Source organism: Castor canadensis, chromosome 10 (genome assembly GCF_047511655.1).
Source record: "Castor canadensis chromosome 10, mCasCan1.hap1v2, whole genome shotgun sequence".
Taxonomy (NCBI): Eukaryota; Metazoa; Chordata; class Mammalia; order Rodentia; family Castoridae; genus Castor; species Castor canadensis.
This window is the reverse complement of record NC_133395.1, coordinates 106477128-106495715: the sequence shown is the minus strand read 5'-3', so window position 1 is coordinate 106495715 and position 18588 is coordinate 106477128. Positions and strand designations below refer to the sequence as shown.

General features: G+C 37.1%; 1 pseudogene; it reads right to left on the bottom strand.

The window, feature by feature from the left end:
* LOC109677584 (uncharacterized) overlaps nt 1-7291 on the bottom strand; it is a 76389-nt pseudogene extending 69098 nt beyond the window's left edge.
* Nucleotides 7292-18588: the final 11297 nt, after the last annotated feature.

The window sequence follows — 18588 nt, the reverse complement described above, 5'->3', positions numbered from 1 at the left end:
TTCTTTGAGTTTCACTTCTTTTCTGTGAACTCCCCTGCATGTAAAATATCAATAAATTTAGTGTTAGGTATTTGGCTCAGTGGTAGAGCTCCTGCCTAGCAAGCATGAAGCCCTGAGTTCAAACACCAGTATTTCACCCCCCCAAAAAAATTACAGACAAAAACATTAAAAAATTTGTATTCCTTTCCTTCCATTAATATGTCTTTTGTCAGTTAAATTTGCAGGGTCTCACACATTGGTCCCAAGAAGATAGAGGAAAAAAATTTCAACCCCCAAAATTGAACTCTACTAAAATTTCCTTTAAAAAATTTTAGTATGTTATGTTAAAATAGGAAAGGAAGAATTGAAAAAGAAAGGAAGAAAAGATAAGAATATAGATATGAAGTCTATAGAAATCTTAAGCATCAACTGAAAAAAATGGGAGTTTTCAGAAATTAGCTATTTAGTCATCTGTTTCATCTAATCATTACTCACTGTCCATGAGTGCAGGCGCTCTGGATAGGGAAATTATTATTGTCACACTCTAAGCCTGCGGTGAGGCCAGGAGTTTGGATCAATAACAACTCTGCTCCGTCAGATAACGAATCTAAATGAGAATTGCCACTGTTAATCAGGTATCTTGAAATCCTTGAGCAGGGCACTGTGATAAATGACTGCTGACTATTGTTCTCCCTTTAACCTCAGTGGATTTTGATCACCCATATTTTTAATTAACTAATTTAGTTCAGAACATCTAAAATGCTCAAACCTTTCAAAATTCTCCCCTGGGAGGTTATTCCTGGGGTAGACAACAGAACGAATGTCCTTTCTTTCTTTGTAGAGATATACTTGGTATGGTTTTACTTTTCCTCACAGGAGCATGTTTCCAAGGAAGACTTTGGTTTCACATTTCACTTGCTACTTACTTCTTTACCTCACAGAATAGTAGCATTTTAATTTTCAGTAAAAATATACAATGGTTCTTTACAGACTGTTAAACAAAAGTCAAAGCTTAGGAAAATTACAACCTTCAGTGCCAAAGGAGATAGCTTCTGCTTTTTCAAAAGTTAATTAACGATGAAAAATCTTTTAGGAAAAAAAGGCTGAGTTGAACTGAGGTTATGAGGTTATTTAATAAATAAAAATATTTTAATTTTTAAATGTATTAAAAAGACTAATCTTTGGCAGTTGTTAATAATTATTTTTTATGTTTTTTTCTTTTAACGTGTATTAAGATCTCAAATTTAAAAACTTTTGCATCTTCTCTACAACATTAAGAAAATGCCACAATCTTATTTCTGTTAGGTGATTTCATAAAGCTAGGATTGGTGTGATAGCAAACAGATGTGAAACCCTTCCCTTGCATCTTCACTTTCTGATTCATCTGTCTCATACCTAGAGAATGGGACTGTGACCAAGATAAGCCAGTCAACAACAGATGAATGATTGCTTTGTCTCTTTGTCTTTTATTTATTTATTTATTTTCGAGCGACCAGGTCTTGCTATGTAGCCTAGATTCTCCTGTTTTAGCCTTCCACATGCTACCATGTCAGGCTTTTGGTATTTCTGAATTGACTAGCAAGTTACAAAATGTAGTTAAAATACTATGTGTGAAGTCTGGTGTGGTGGTGCACAGCTGTAATTCTAGCATTTGGGAGGTTGAGGTAGGAAGTTCAAGAAGTTTGAGGCTAGATTGGGCAACATAGTGAGACCTTGTCTCAAAGAAACAGAGTAACACAAAACCCCAAACTGAAAACCAAGACACTATGTGTGCATTCTGGAGAATATGGGGGAGAAATGAGTAGTCCTAGTGTCTCATCGAAAACTTTTCTGGGTACTGAGCTTTGGTTCTATCTCTAGAAACCTTCCTGTCCATGTAAACTCTGAATAGCTTCCAGCATGAACAAACGTGTTAATCTCTTTGGCTCTCTAAATGTTACATATTTTTATTGTTATCATTTATGGAATTTTGGAGCCAACATTTCTTTATTTGCTACAGCAAAACAAAGCACCCCAAAATGTAGTCATGTAAACTAACAGCTGTGGGTCAGGAATTCCTATAGGGCACAATAGGGATGGTATATTTCTGCTGTGAGAAGTCGAGAGCCTCAACTGGTAAGACTTAAATGGCTGAGAAGTAGCTGAAATGAATGGGGGCTAGGATTATTTGGAGACTCTTCACTCACACGTATGGAATGTAGGCTCAAATGATCCAAAGGCTGGGTTCCATGGAACTGTTGATAGGAACATGTACTCATGGCCCCTCCACATGGAGCAGGCTTTGTATAGGATGGTAGCTGAGTTCTGAATGTAAGTGGCTTCTGATTGAGTATCCAGACATAAGAGTTCAAGAATGCTGGATGGAACTGTATGGGTTTTTGTGATCCAGCCTCTGGAACCAGAGAATGTCACTTTTGTCCTATTTTGTTGATCAAAGCAGGCAGAGGCCTACCCATATTCAGAGGGAGATGATATAGATCTCATCTTTTGATGGAAGTAGTAGAAAAGAATTTGTGATCATTTTTTGAACCACCACAACACGCAACATACAATTTAGTGTTTTCTAAGATTTTTTTTCCTTACCAAATATCTTATAAAGAAAAAAAAGAGTTATTTAGTACTTTATAAGGGGAAATTAGAGGTAGGTCTTATGTTTAATTATAAAATCAACAGTAGAAATCTTAGCAAATACCTTTGTTTCCCCCAGTATTACCCAGTTCATCCATGCACATGGGTTACCGAAAAAGGCTAAGAGAAAAATTAATTGCTAGAGGTGTTTCACATGAGTTAAGTTTCTTCCAAGGCTCCTTGCAGTCTGTCAGATGGTTACATTAGTACTCTCTATGATGTACTGGTCATTAACTACAACTCTATTAACTGTTCATTTGCAGCATAAAACCGACCCAAATACAGAGGACTGCTTTTGAACTGAGCCATTGTTTCATGAATATTAGAACACAAATCAATGCATATTGACCGAGTTTGTGTAGATAAGCATGAAAGCATTGCCCTCAACAAAATATGGTTCATTTCTTCAAAATGATGTGTGAGGCTTAGAACAAAAATAAGAAGCACTTAAGTTTTTCAAGGTTGGGCTCTGAGCTAATAAGTTCATTTCTTCAAATACTTGAAGCTGTATGAACAGATACTATACCTTCTAAAGTACTTGCTTCAGCATGGTGGATAAGAGACCAGAGAATGATAAGAAAAGGTAACATTCCCATGACACTTTAGTGAACATTTCTCATCTCCATTTATGCTTAAAACAAACTTGTGAAATAGGCATTGTTGTCCTAAATTTATAGGTAAGCAAACTGATGTCAGAGGTTTTCTGAAGCATACCCAAGGTCATCACTTTGTTAACTTAGAAAGGAGATTTTAAATCCCTCATGTATAACTACTTCTGAAGAGTCAGACCTGACTCTCCTCAGCCAAATTAGAACAGTTCTTCTCTGTGCTCTCAAAATGTACCTTGATATCTATCCATGTTCTCTCTTTGTGTTATAATAGCTTCTTTTGTGTTTATTTCTCCCCTCTTGACTGGAAAGATGTCTCATACATCTGTACTTATTAAGGATTTGACCTGAGTAGCCAAAAAATGTTTGTAGAATAAATGAATGAATGATTAAAGGTCCTTTGACTTTTTTACATTTATTTTTTATTATCATACTATTGTGCTGGGGGTACATTGTGATATTTACAAAAATTCTTTTAAAAAATTTATTTATTTATTTTCTTTTATTCATAAGCGCAGACAATATTTGGGTCATTTCTGCCCCCTTCGCCACACCTCCTCCTTTACCTCCCACCCCTTCCCTCTCCCTCTCATCCCCTCGCTACCAGGCAGAAACTACTTTGCCCTTAACTCTAACACAAAAATTCTTATATCATAGTTGAACTTACCTCTCCATCATTCTCCTTTATCTCCCTTCCTCCCATTCTTAGAATAGTTTCAACATGGCTCATTTTTCCATGTACATACATGAGAACATAATATTTATATCACAATTACCCTCCTACACCCTTTTCTTATATCCTCCTCAATCCCACTGGTACCAAACCCAAGACAGGACTTGTTTTACCTTCCTGTTCTCTGTTTTTGAAAAAAAGACGTTTTTGTTTAAGACAGTGGGAGTTTCATTGTTACATTTTCATGTGTATGTGTATTATAATCTGAATTGTTTCATCCCCTCCATTTTACTCCTTTCTATGGTGATTTCAACACGTTTAAGAATTCTATATTCATTCTTGTACAGGAAGTACATTAACCATATTTACCTTCTTAATTTCTTTCTTTTATCCTCCCTCTCCTATTAGTGACATCTCCTTACTGTAATCTATTTTTCATAATATTGTTTGTATTTGTTTTGTGTTTACCTCCCACAGATGAGAGAATAAAGGTCATTTAATTGAGAGAATAAAGATCTTTTAACTTTAAACTTCTTTTGAGGAATCCATGGTGCATTTCACAAAAGAAGCACTGTGTTAGAATAGGGTGAAGAAAAGGTGGTACTTGTGGTTAGGACACTGGGAGCCTGGGTGGAGGGATTAAGCACTATTCCTGATACTGTGTGATTACCAAGTTCTGTTACTTCTAATTCCTCTGAGTGGTTCTTTCCTCAGTCTGGATAGTTTCATCCTCAATATGTAGATTTAGTTCTCAGCTACAAGTGGAGGAAGAAACCTCTGAGCTCTCCCAAGTTCTGTCTCTGTGTGTATTTCTCCTCTATGGTGTTTTGTCCTATAACTCTAGCTAGGTTGGTCTTCTGGACGCTTGGCTTCATTTCAATTCAGGAGATAACTGCTCTTTGCCAAGAGTGCCCCACCCAGCACCTGGCCTGGAAAATAACTGCAGGCAGTAAACTGGGCTATTGTGGGACATCTTTCAGGGGTCACTCTGCTTTGATGCCTGATGCCACAGCCCTGAAAATTACTGCTTCATATATTTTATATTTTGTTGTTGTTGCTGCTGCTTCAGGCAGGAGAATAAATGGACTCCTCATACTCCATCTTGGCCATATCGGAAGTCAAAGTGAATTTGTTACAATTCAGCTCTTTTTGATGTTGGAAGACTATATATGCATAGTATGGATTATCTGATCAGATGATATGACATAAAGCAGGATTGGGAGAGAAGGGGACTTGGAAAGAGTAATTTTGGAGCAGAGTGGTGTATGTAGTATGAATTTGACATTGTCAATCCCTGCACCATTAGGTCAGCCTGAGGAAAACCATCTATTTTTAGTTCTTTAATCATTTGAAAAAAATGAAATTATTATTGTAGCAAATGATGTTGTTTATCTTAAGATGTCTATTACCTTTTATTTGCTTATTATAAATCTAGGAAAAGATGGATAGTTTATTTTTTTGTATTTATTTGATTTCCAAGTAACTTTTTGCAGTGTGGTGAAGAGAAATCACTGCACTTATAGTCAATATAATGTCTTTATGATCTATGTTCATCTGTAAGAAGTGATTCTTATTAAATAGAATGAATGAAGGCTTTAAGAGAGTAAGACAAAGGAGGCTGGGTCTTCAGAGCTATAATCTCAATATTCTAATGGAAAAATAATTGTTGCAAGTAAAAGTATCACAAATTTATGTGATGTGTTTCTAATGAATTCTTTCCATTGGGATAAAGGGCCCCTTTCCTTTTATTTAAGAAGATCTGATCGTTTATAAATTCAAATAAAGAATTGACATTTTCTTTGTAGGCCCCACTCATGGGATTATCAAATGTGCACTTTCTTCTTGCTTTTCTGTTCAGAACTGTTTAACAACTGGATGCTCTACTCATATGTTAAATATCTTAAGTGGGATTTGGGAACTGTACCTTCCCTCTGTGTTATAATGAGCTTTTGAAAGGAGCATGAGAGAAGAAAACAGAAACTAGGAGACTAAATCAAGTATGCCAACAATTTTATTGATGTACTGAAAAAGCAAGTTAAAAGTAAAAGTAAAAATGTAAAGTTAAAAATTTAGGGAGGTGGATCTCTAGCTATAAAGGAAATGCAAATTAAAACCACACTAAGATTCCACCTCACCCCTGTTAGAGTAGCCATCATTAGAAACACTACTAACAACAGGTGTTGGCTAGGATATGGAGTAAAAGGAACCCTGGTCCACTGCTGGTGGGAATGCAAGCTAGTGCAACCACTCTGGAAAACAATATGAGGCTTCTTAAAAATCTAAACATATGATTCAGCAATACCACTCCTGGGGATAAACCCAAAGGAATGTGACTCAGGTTACTCCAGGGGCACCTGCACACCAATGTTTATTGGAGTGCTATTCACAATAGCCAAGTGGAAACAGCCAAGATGCCCCAATACTGATGAATGGATCAAGAAAATGTGATACTTATATACAATGGAGTTTTACTCAGCCATAAAGAAGAATGAAATCTTATCATCCTCAAGTAAATGGATGGAACTGGAGAACATCATTCTGAGCAAGGTTAGCCAAGCTCAGAAGACCAGAAATCATATGTTCTCCCTCATATGCAGACTTTAGATCTAAGGCAAATACAACAATGTTGTTGGACTTGGGTCACATGACAAGGGGAGAGCATATACGGGATGTATGGGGATAGGTAGGAAACCCAAAACATGAAAGTGTTTGATGTCCCCATAGCAGAGGAGCTAATACAAAAACCTTAAAGAAACAGAGATCAATATGGGAAAGTGATCAGGAACTAGTGAAAAGGTCAGGTAGAGATGAATCAATTTGGGTTGTAACACACTTGTTCATGGAAGCAATACTAGGAATCTCTCTGTATAGCTATCCTTATCTCAACTAGCAAAAACACTTTGTCTTTCTTATTATTGCTTATGTCTTCTCTTCAACAAATTTGGAGAAAAGGGCAGAAGAGGTTCTGCCTGGAAGCGAGAGGGGGTTGGGTGGGAGAGCGAGGGGGCGGGGGCGGGGGGAATGGCCCAAACCATGTATGCATATATGAATAAATGAATTTAAAAAATTAGGGAGGTGGGATTAGTTTTCCAGCTCATGGCTGCCTTCTTGATGACCAGGAAGCATTTGGGCCAAACAGGTTGTCACACTGAAAGTAGATTGAACTGGGGGTGTCATTCAGTGACACAAACTCTTCCTCAGAAGTGTGAATCACATCAAAGTATGCATAGCTTTGGATGAAGCTGGACACTTACTTTAAATCTGGAGGTACAGTAGCCAGCGATCCTGGAAAAGGCACTACTCTGTAAAAGACCTGTGGGGAGTTTTCCAGTGCAAAGGTGTCCAGGTCTATAGAGGGGTCTTCCTCATCTATGCCTACAGCCAGCTCTTGTATTCTACCCATGTTGGCAGAGCCACATCTGTATTAATACATACCATATGAGGCAGAATTCTGTGGAACAAGATGCTAGGTTTGAACATTATAAAATTCAGGCACTTTATCAGTTGTTGACTTGCAAAGACGTTTTTTATTTCATCATCATAAGGATGGTTAAAATCTCCAGCACGAGGTCTTTATTAAGGACTTGGGTTCTCAGTGGACCTGATGGATTGATATTATTATACTAGCACAGGCAGTGGCCACATTGGTATAAAGCCGAAGTCTGTATATTCGATACAGAGTAAGGACATAATTTGTATGGAACGAAATGTAGTCATGACAAGTTGAAGAATGCTGGCGTAAGCAACATGATTAATGGTGTTTTCCTCTGCAAGTGTATCAAATGTGCCTAGTGACAACTCTACAATAGTAAAATATTTTATTTTTAATAAATGCTTATGCAAGTTCTGTAAGACGTAAGAGTTCAGTCTTAGAGAGACCTTAAATGTCTAATGATTCTGAAAAATTGCCCAGGATACACATTTGATAGCATATCACACTTGCACCCACTCTATCTATCTATCTATCTATCTATCTATCTATCTATCTATCTATCTTCATTTTGTCACTCACTCAGCAATTATTTATTGAGCTTTTTTACATTATGCTAGATATTGGGAATAAAAAGATGAATAAGACACTTCTTATCTTTAAGGTTCCTATGTCTAATAAAATGTGACTGGAGTAGCAATTTTGATTTGTTATATGGATTTTGAAATTACATTAGCTGCATCGATCAGAGTCATATAAAAGATAAGTAGAGAGTGTGAATTGTGTGGTGAGTTTCAGTTTGTCTTTGCAGAACCAATTCTAAAGTAGATCTGAGGAAGCAAAAGGTTGGAAGTCATCTGTTTTATTAAGAAATTGAGTTCTGACTTACTCTTTGCCTTCAGGGGCACAAGCAATTTGCTTTGCAGAATCAGGAACATAACCACCTTCCACTCTCCTGAATTTTTTCCAGGCAGTTTAGATCATTTTTAGGTTAGGACTAATGCACAGTGCGTCTCCATGTTCCTGATGTCCTCTGGCATTTACACCTTCCCTGTGAGTGACGCTAGGCAAACTTAGTGGTTTTATTTCTAAATTACAGACTGACATCCAAATACAATTAGCCATGCTTCCAAGGTCACACAGCTACCAAGTATCAGCAAGGAAATGGTTACCATTTGTATCCAAATCCAACTAACCACACTAACCAAACTAAAGTTTTCTTGTATAGACAGCTTCCAGTGCTGCCCTCAACAATTTTAAGAGCAGCAAAGAAAAGAAGTGCTCTTCCCATAATATTTCACTGATTTCTTTTTTACAGTGGACCGAAGGTGAGCAGAATGGGCAATAGGAAGCAGTTAGGACCTTCCCCGTATTCTCTTCTCACCTAGAAACTTTGGTTTTGAATGGGGGAAATATTTCTTGGGCTGCTGTTATCATAGAAGTAAATCTCTGTCTCCCAGCTGGAGATATGGCTCAAGTGATAGAGCACCAGCCTAGAAATAACCCCTCCATTATCTCACAACAAAATGGTTGACATAATTTTCTCCATTTACAACTGAGGATTGAAATAATTTTTTTATAGGCACACAGCTTGTAATTGGTCATGTTTATTTGGGTTATATCAGCCTTTAATCTTAAGTATTCTTTGTTCTCTGACACACTCAACCCTTGAGCAGGAGTGCAGGAGAAAAATGGAAATGATAGCTAGGTTGTAAAAATAAGGGAGAAGAGGTAGGTAAATGGGTATTCAGTGACACAGTCTGAGGCTGGTATAGGTAGAGGAGGGAGAAAAGGTAGTATATGTAGACTGTCTTTGACATGTGTAAGAATTTCACATTCTCTGCCTTCTCCCCCAGGCGGAACAATACTCTCTTTATGTCCTTTCTTTACCTCAGAAATTATATAATTCTATCTGTATTCTTTTCATAAGTATAAGTAGAGGAAATTTCTTAAACTTGTACTTTAATACAAGAAAAATTACTTTAACTTGTATGTTTATATATCATATTTTATCATAGCGATTAAGTCCTAAAATTAAAATTCCAATGAGGGCTTTTTATTCACAATTATATCATGGCTTTTTGCATGTTGGATATTGCTTCTAATGGGTTGGACCCACACAGTACCTTTTTAATAGGGAACTCAAATTATTCCAGTGGGTGGCTGCTTAGCAGCATAGAGGTTGGAACAGACACACATGGCTTTTGAATTCTGGCTCTTGCATAGCTGTGTGACCTTGGCAAGGCTCTTAACTTCTTTTAACTTATATACTTATCTACAAAGTTGGGGTAATTTCTGCCACACTGAGAAGTTGTGGGGTTAAATGACACATGTAATACGGAGTTTAATATGGGGTCCCATGTTAAATAAGAGGTCAGAAATTGTTAGTTTTCTTATACTTTCTTCCCCACAGGATCAAGGATTGGCTTCAATCTTATTGCCTCAGTTTGCAGATGGAGAAATAGAAGCAAAAAAGAGAAGGATTTTCAAATTTCCCTTCAGAATCTTGTCCTATTAACTCCCAATTTGCTGTTCTAGCTAGTGACTCTGTTAAATTTACCTCTACAGGCAGCTCTGTAGGAGGGAGTAATTCTATTGGGGTCTTTTTTTAAATTGTTTTATTATTCATGTGTGCATACAATGCTTGGGTCATTTCTCCCCCCTTCCCCCACCCCCTCCCTTAACACCCACTCTGCCCCCTCCCAATACCCCCCAACCCCTCAATACCGGGCAGAAACTATTTTGCCCTTATCTCTTAATTTTGTTGTAGAGAGAGTATAAGCAATAATAGGAAGGAACAAGGGGTTTAGCTGGTTGAGATAAGGATAGCTATACAGAGAGTTGACTCACATTGATTTCCTGTGCGTGTTTGTTACCTTCTAGGTTAATTCTTTTTGATCTCACCTTTTCTCTAGTTCCTGGTCCCCTTCTCCTATAGGCCTCAGTTGCTTTAAGGTATCTGCTTTAGTTTCTCTGTGTTAAGGGCAACAAATGCTAGCTAATTTTTTAGGTGTCTTACCTATCCTCACCCCTCCCTTGTGTGCTATCGCTTTTATCTTGTGCTCAAAGTCCAATCCCATTGTTGTGTTTGCCCTTGATCTAATGTCCACATATGAGGGAGAACATACGATTTTTGGTCTTTTGGGCCAGGCTAACCTCACTCAGAATGATGTTCTCCAATTCCATCCATTTACCAGTGAATGATAACATTTTGTTCTTCATGGCTGCATAAAATTCCATTGTGTATAAATACCACATTTTCTTGATCCATTCGTCAGTAGTGGGGCATCTTGGCTGTTTCCATAACTTGGCTATTGTGAATAGTGCCGCAACAAACATGGGTGTGCAGGTGCCTCTGGAGTAACCTGTGTCACATTCTTTTGGGTATATCCCCAGAGTGGTATTGCTGGATCAAATGGTAGATCAATGTTTAGCTTTTTAAGTAGCCTCCAAATTTTTTTCCAGAGTAGTTGTACTAGTTTACACTCCCACCAACAGTGAAGAGGGTTCCTTTTTCCCCACATCCTCACCAACACCTGTTGGTGGTGGTGTTGCTAATGATGGCTATTCTAACAGGGGTGAGGTGGAATCTTAGTGTGGTTTTGATTTGCATTTCCTTTATTGCTAGAGATGGTGAGCATTTTTTCATGTTTTTTTTTGGCCATTTGAATTTCTTCTTTTGAGAAAGTTCTGTTTAGTTCACTTGCCCATTTCTTTATTGGTTCATTAGTTTTGGGAGAATTTAGTTTTTTAAGTTCCCTATATATTCTGGTTATCAATCCTTTGTCTGATGTATAGCTGGCAAATATTTTCTCCCACTCTGTGGGTGTTCTCTTCAGTTTAGAGACCATTTCTTTTGATGAACAGAAGCTTTTTAGCTTTATGAGGTCCCATTTATCTATGCTATCTCTTAGTTGCTGTGCTGCTGGGGTTCCGTTGAGAAAGTTCTTACCTATACCTACTAACTCCAGAGTATTTCCTACTATTTCCTGTATCAACTTTAGAGTTTGTGGTCTGTTATTAAGATCCTTGATCCATTTTGAGTTAATCTTGGTATAGGGTGTTATACATGGATCTAGTTTCAGTTTTTTGCAGACTGCTAACCAGTTTTCCCAGCAGTTTTTGTTGAAGAGGCTGCTATTTCTCCATCGTATATTTTTAGCTCCTTTGTCAAAGACAAGTTGGTTATAGTTGTGTGGCTTCATATCTGGCTCCTCTATTCTGTTCCACTGGTCTTCATGGCTGTTTTTGTGCCAGTACCATGCTATTTTTATTGTTATTGCTTTGTAATGTATTTTGAAGTCAGGTATTGTGATACCTCCTGCATTGTTCTTTTGACTGAGTATTGCCTTGGCTACTCGTGGCCTCTTGTGTTTCCATATAAATTTCACGGTAGCTTTTTCAATCTCTTTAATGAATGTCATTGGAATTTTGATGGGAATTGCATTAAACATGTAGATTACTTTTGGGAGTATAGACATTTTTACTATGTTGATTCTACCAATCCATGAGCATGGGAGATCTCTCCACTTTCTATAGTCTTCCTCAATCTCTTTCTTCAGAAGTGTATAGTTTTCCTTGTAGAGGTCTTTCACATCTTTTGTTAGGTTTACACCTAGGTATTTGATTTTTTTTGAGGCTATTGTAAATGGAATTGTTTTCATACATTCTTTTTCAGTTTGTTCATTATTAGTGTATAGAAATGCTAATGATTTTTCTATGTTGATTTTATATCCTGCTACGTTGCTGTAGCTATTGATGATGTCTAGAAGCTTCTGAGTAGAGTTTTCTTGGGTCTTTAAGGTATAGGATCATGTCATCTGCAAATAGGGATATTTTGACAGTTTTTTTACCTATTTGTATTCCTTTTATTCCCTCTTCTTGCCTAATTGCTCTGGCTAGGAATTCCAGTACTATGTTGAATAGGAGTGGAGATGGTGGGCATCCTTGTCTCGTTCCTGATTTTAGAGGGAATTGTTTTAATTTTTCTCCGTTAAGTATAATGCTGGCTGTAGGTTTGTCATATATAGCTTTTACAATGTTGAGGTACTTTCCTTCTATTCCTAGTTTTCTTAGAGCTTTTATCATGAAATGGTATTGGATCTTATCAAAGGCTTTTTGTGCATCTATTGAGATGATCAAGTTTACCTTAAGCTTTTCTAGCCTCCACACTGGAGCTATCCATATCACCTTTCAGATCTTTTGATTTATTTTTTGCTATTTGTCCAGATGTCCTTCTTTTGCATTTCAAGATCACATTTCTTACTTTTCTATTCATATCTGGAAAGGAACAGCCTCATGTCTAGGATAAACCTTGTTTCTGTTCAAGGCTCAACTTGCACAATCCAATTCTGAAGGAAAAACATCCTCTCTGTTTCCTCTAACAGGTAGGAATTTTTTGCAACATGTTTCTCTGGCTTGACATTTCACTTCATATTATTGATGTGATCATTCATTTCAGTGGTATAAGTTCTAGATGGGTACAACTCTATAAAGAGACCAAGACTTATGTGTCTTGCTGTCATAGATCTCCTGGATTTCTCCCATTTTTTTTCTTTCTTCTCCATTTGCAAAGTAGATCTTATATCCCTGATAGTTTCTTGAAATGTTAGAAAATTCACCGCATCTGTATTTGTCAAAAAATGTGACAGTGACTAAGTAATGATGTTATTTGGGTGGTTTTGTTCAAATAATTGGAGCCCACTGTCTCCAAATAATTCACTCTTCCCTCACAGGATGCATATTACATTTTTAAAGATTCATGACCGAAATCTTTAGAAAGTCACTACTGAGTTAAAACCAAGAGGAGGGGAAGCAATAATTAAGATATGAAGCATTGGAGCATGGTACATAATATTTATGTTTTTATGTTTCTACAAATAACCTTGTTTGGATTACTTGATTTAACATTGTAATCTAGACATATTTTATGCTGTTATGTAGAATTTCATAAGGATAACTTTTAAGGAGTGTGTCTAATATTCCATTCATTAGAATATAACATGGTTGATTTAACTATTCCTTTTATTATTTTCATTGTTATGCTGGGTAGGGTACATTGTGGCATTTACAAAGGTTCTTAGAATATATCAAACACATCATACTTGAATTCACCCCCTCCACCATTCTCATTTATCCTCTGTCATCCCTGGAATAGTTTCAATAGTATCTTTTTCCCATTTAGATTCACATGTACACAGTATCTACATCATGTTCACCCTCCTACACCTTTTCCCTACCTCCTCCCCCTCCCATTGGTATCAGCCCCCCTACCCCAGCCCTGGGCAGGATGTGTTCCACCTTCCTGTTCTCTGTTTTTGCAAAAGAGAGGAAAAAGAAATGACATTTTGCTTGTTTAAGATGGCTACACAGGGAGTTTTCTTGTGGCACTTCCATGAATATTTGTATTATAGTCATATTTGGTTCATCTTCTTTATTTTTCTTCTTTCTGCTTTAGTCCCTTTCTTAGAGTTGTCACAACCAGTTTAAAAATTTTGTATTCATTTTTGTATAGAGAGTACATCAATCATATTCACTTTCTTAACTTCTTTCTTTTACCCTTCCCTTCTTGAATATGACCTCCCCTTAGTTTGACCTGTTTTTCATAATATTGCTGCATTTGTATTAGGTCTATATTCCACATAAGAGAGAAAACATAGCTTTTGGCCTTCTAAACCTGGCTAAGATTTATTCTCCTGGCTAAGATGATATTCTCCAGATCCATCCATTTACCTGCAAACAACAATGGGCTGGTGGAGTGGCTCAAGTGATAGAGTTTCTGTCTGGCAAGTGTAAAGCCCTGAGTTCAAACCCCAGTACTGCCAAAAACAAAACAAACAAAGAAAAACAAACAACAAAATTTCATTCTTCTTTGTGGCTGAATAAAATTCCGTTGTATGTAAGTACCATGTTTTTTTAATCCACTCATCAATAGTGGGGCATATTGGCTGTTTCCATAGTTTAGCTATTGTGAATAATACTGCAATAAACATGGGTGTGCAGGTGCCTTTGTTGTATCCTGACTTACATTCTTTTCTGGTATATCCTTAAGGTTGGAATTGCTGACCTTGGAGAGGGGAAAGCTTGTAACAGCAGCTGTCATGTGGAAAGCTCCACTGGAGTGGGGGGAGGGACACTCATTCATGTGAACTGTAAATAAACAAACCAGCCAGAGAAGGTGGATATGGCACCACCTCCCTGAGTGTGCTTGGAGAGGGGAAGGCTTGTAACAGAGGCTAAAGTGTGGCACACTCCACGGGAGAGTGGGGGAGGGGCTCATCCCCACACGAACTCTAAATTAAAAAAAGACTGCAATTGTCGGTAGGGCTGTAAAACTGGAGAAAACAAAAGGGGCATGTGTCCAGGAGAACTCTAAATAAACAAAGCATGTGGGGCTAGGTGAGTGTAAAGGTCATTCCTGAGATCTGCAATAAATAAAGCCTGCAACAGAAGCTGGCTGACAGTAGGTGGCAGGTGAGCCACAGCCTCAGATAGACATTCACAAAGCTGTCTCCAGACATTTTTTTTTTCCTCTCTTCCTTTGATAAGACAATGACAGAACTAGGACTGGATGCTATAGACTAACTGAAACTGTATTGCACTTGAACTAGGGATGTTTTTGTTTGTTTGTTTATTTGTTTTTTCTGTTTTTATTTTTTGCTTTTGATGAGACAATGACAGAACTACATCACAGGCACCAAACTAGGCCTGGAGGATGAAGGACAAACACCAAAATTATTAAGAATGAAACTTCATTGCATTTGAACTTGGGAATATTTTTCTTAATCTCTCTCTGTCTCTCTAATGCCTGTTTTGTTTTTTTTTCCCTTTTTCTTTCCCTTCTTTGCTTTCCTTCTCCTCTCACCCTTCCACTCTAGATATCACCATTGTTATTAATTTGCAAGCAAGACAATAGTGAATTACACACAGTACAGGGACAGTAATAATAGCAAGGACAATGATGGGAAGATGGAAAAAAGAGGGAAACCATTTTCCCCCCAATAATAAATTGGTAGAGAACCAGAGAGAAATGAAGAAAACAGATACCCAGATCCAGACTCCAACAAAACAAAGATAAACTATGCCAAAGAACAAAATGAAGCCCACAAGAACACTCTGAAAGAAGAAATCCTGCAAGTAATCAATGAGAATTTTATAGAGATGATACTGGATATGGTCAACTGAAATGTACAGGAGATACTCAAGAAATTCCAAGACAACAAAAATAGAGAATTTGAGAGAGGACAAAAACAAATAAAAGAAACTATAGAAGCACTGTATAAACAGGACAAAAATAGACAATGTTAAAGAGGAAGAAACTCAGGATATGGAAAACCTCAGAAAAAAGAATGAAACAGAAATGCAAAACAAAATGGAAGGCCAATCCAGCAGACTAGAACAAGCAGAAGACAGAATCTCAGAGTTGAAGATGAAATGGAAATTAAAGGAAAAACTGAAGAACTATTAGTTAAACAACTCAAGACCTGTGAAAAGAAAATGCAAGAACTTACTGACTCCATCAAAAGACCAAACCTGAGAATCATGGCCATTGAAGAAGGAGAAGAGGTGCAAGCAAAAGGAATGCGTAATATATTCAACAAAATAATAACAGAAAAATTTCCAAATCTAGAGAAAAATATGCCAATACAGGTACAGTAAGCCTCCAGAACAACAAACAGACCTGGCCAAAATAGAACTAACCCATGATATATTATCATTAAAACAACAAGCACAGAGAATAGAGAATGAATATTGAAGGGTGTAAGAGAGAAAAACAAATAACATACAAAGGTAAACCCATCAAAATCGCAGCAGACTTCTCAACAGAAACATTAAAAGCAATAAGAGCTTGGAGTGAGGTCTTCTGGGTACTGAATGAAAATAACTTCAATCCTATGATACTCTGCACAGCAAAACTATCATTCAAAATAGATAGAGTAATAAAAGTCTTCCATGATAAGCAGAAACTAAAACCACAAATCCACCACTAGAAAAGATTCTTCAAGGGATTCTGCACACAGAAAGTGAAACCCAACATAGCCATGAAAGGGCAGGCAGTACCAAACCACAGGAGAAGAAAAGGCAAGAAAGTAGAGAGTAACATCGATTCAGCTATACACAATGAAACCCTCAAAGACAACTAATTGACAGGAATCACAACATACCTATCAATACTAACAATGTTAACGGACTTAATTCCCCCATCAAAAGGCACTGCTTGACAAACTGGATTAAAAAGGAAGATCCAATAATTTGTTGCTTACAGGAGACCCATTTCATCAATAGAAATAAGCATAGGCTTAGGATGAAAGGCTGGAAGAAGATTTACCAAGCCAATGGCCCCTGAAAACAGGCAAGAGTAGCAATACTTATCTTGGACACCATGGAAGTCCAGGAAATCATCAGAGACTACTTTGAGAATGAATCTATATTCAAATACATTTGAAAATCTTGAAGAAATGGACAGATTTGTAGATACTTATGATCATCCAAAACTGAACCAAGAGGAAATTAATCACCTGAATAGATCTATAACACAAAATGAAATTGAAGCAGCGATCAAGAGTCTCCCAAAAAAGAAAAGTCCAGGACCTGATGGATTCTCTGCTGAAGTCTATCAGACATTTAAAGAAGAACTAATACCAATGCTCCTTAAACTGTTCCATGAAATGGAAAGGGAAGGAAAACTGCCTAACACATTTTATGAAGCCAATATTACACTTATCCCAAAACCAGGCAAAGAAACCTCCAAAAAAGAGAACTATAGCCCAATTTCTTTAATGAACATTGATGCAAAAATCCTCAATAAAATAATGGCAAACTGAATTCAACAACACATCAAAAAGATCATTCACCAGACCAAGTAGGCTTCATCCCAGGAACTCAGGGGTGGTTCAAATGAAGATTAATAAATGTAATACTCCACATTACCAGAAGCAAAGACAAAAACCACTTGATCATCTCAATAGATGCAGAAAAAGCCTTTGATAAGATCCAACACCACTTCATGATAAAAGCTCTAAGAAAACTAGGAATAGAAGGAATGTGCCTCAACATTATAAAAGCTATATATGACAAACCTACAGCCAGCATTATACTTAACAGTGAAAAACTGAAACCATTTCCTTTAAAATCAAGAACGAGACAAGGATGCCCACTATCTCCACTCCTTTTCAACATAGTACTGGAATTCCTAGCCAGAGCAATTATGCAAGAAGAAGGAATAAAAGGAATACAAATAGGTAAAAAAACTGTCAAAATATCCCTATTTGCAGATGACATGATCCTATACCCTAAAGACCAAAAAACTCTACTCAAAAGCTCCTAGACACCATCAACAGCTCTAGCAAGATAGCAGGATATAAAATCAACATAGAAAAATCATTAGCATTTCTACACACTAACATCGCACAAACTGAGAAAGAATATATGAAAACAATTCCATTTACAATAGCCTCAGAAAAATCAAATACCTAGGTATAAACTTAACAAAAGATGTGAATGACCTCTACAAGGAAAACTATAAAGCTCTGAAGAAAGAGATTGAGGAAGACTATAGAAAGGGGAGAGATCTCCCATGCTTATGGATTGGTAGAATCAACATAGTAAAAATGGCTATACTCCCAAAAGCAATCTACATGTTTAGTGCAATTTCCATCAAAATCCCAATGACATTCATCAAAGAGATTGAAAAATCTACCATGAAATTTATATGGAAATACAAGAGGCCATGAATAGCCAAGGCAATACTCAGACAAAAGAATAATGCTAGAGGTATCACGATACCCGACTTAAACTATATTACAAAACAATAGCAACAAAAACAGCCAAGATGCCCCACTACCAACGAATAGATTAAGAAAATGTGGTATTTATACACAATGGAATTTTATGCATCCATGAAGAAGAATGATATCCTATCATTCTCAAGTAAATGGATGGAACTGGAGAACATCATTCTGAGTGAGGTTAGCCTGGCCCCAAAGACCAAAAATCGTATGTTCTCCCTCATATGAGGACATTAGATCAAGGGTAAACACAACACTGGTACAGGACTCTGATCACACGATAAAGCAAGAACACAGAAGGGAGATATGAGGATAGGTAAGACATCCAAAAAACTAGATAACATTTGTTGCTCTCAATGCAGAGAAACTAATGCAGATACTTTAAAGCAACAGAGGCCAATAGGAGAAGGGGACCAGGAACTAGAGAAAAGGTTACATCAGGAAGAATTAATTTAGAAGGTAACACACATGCACGGGAAATTA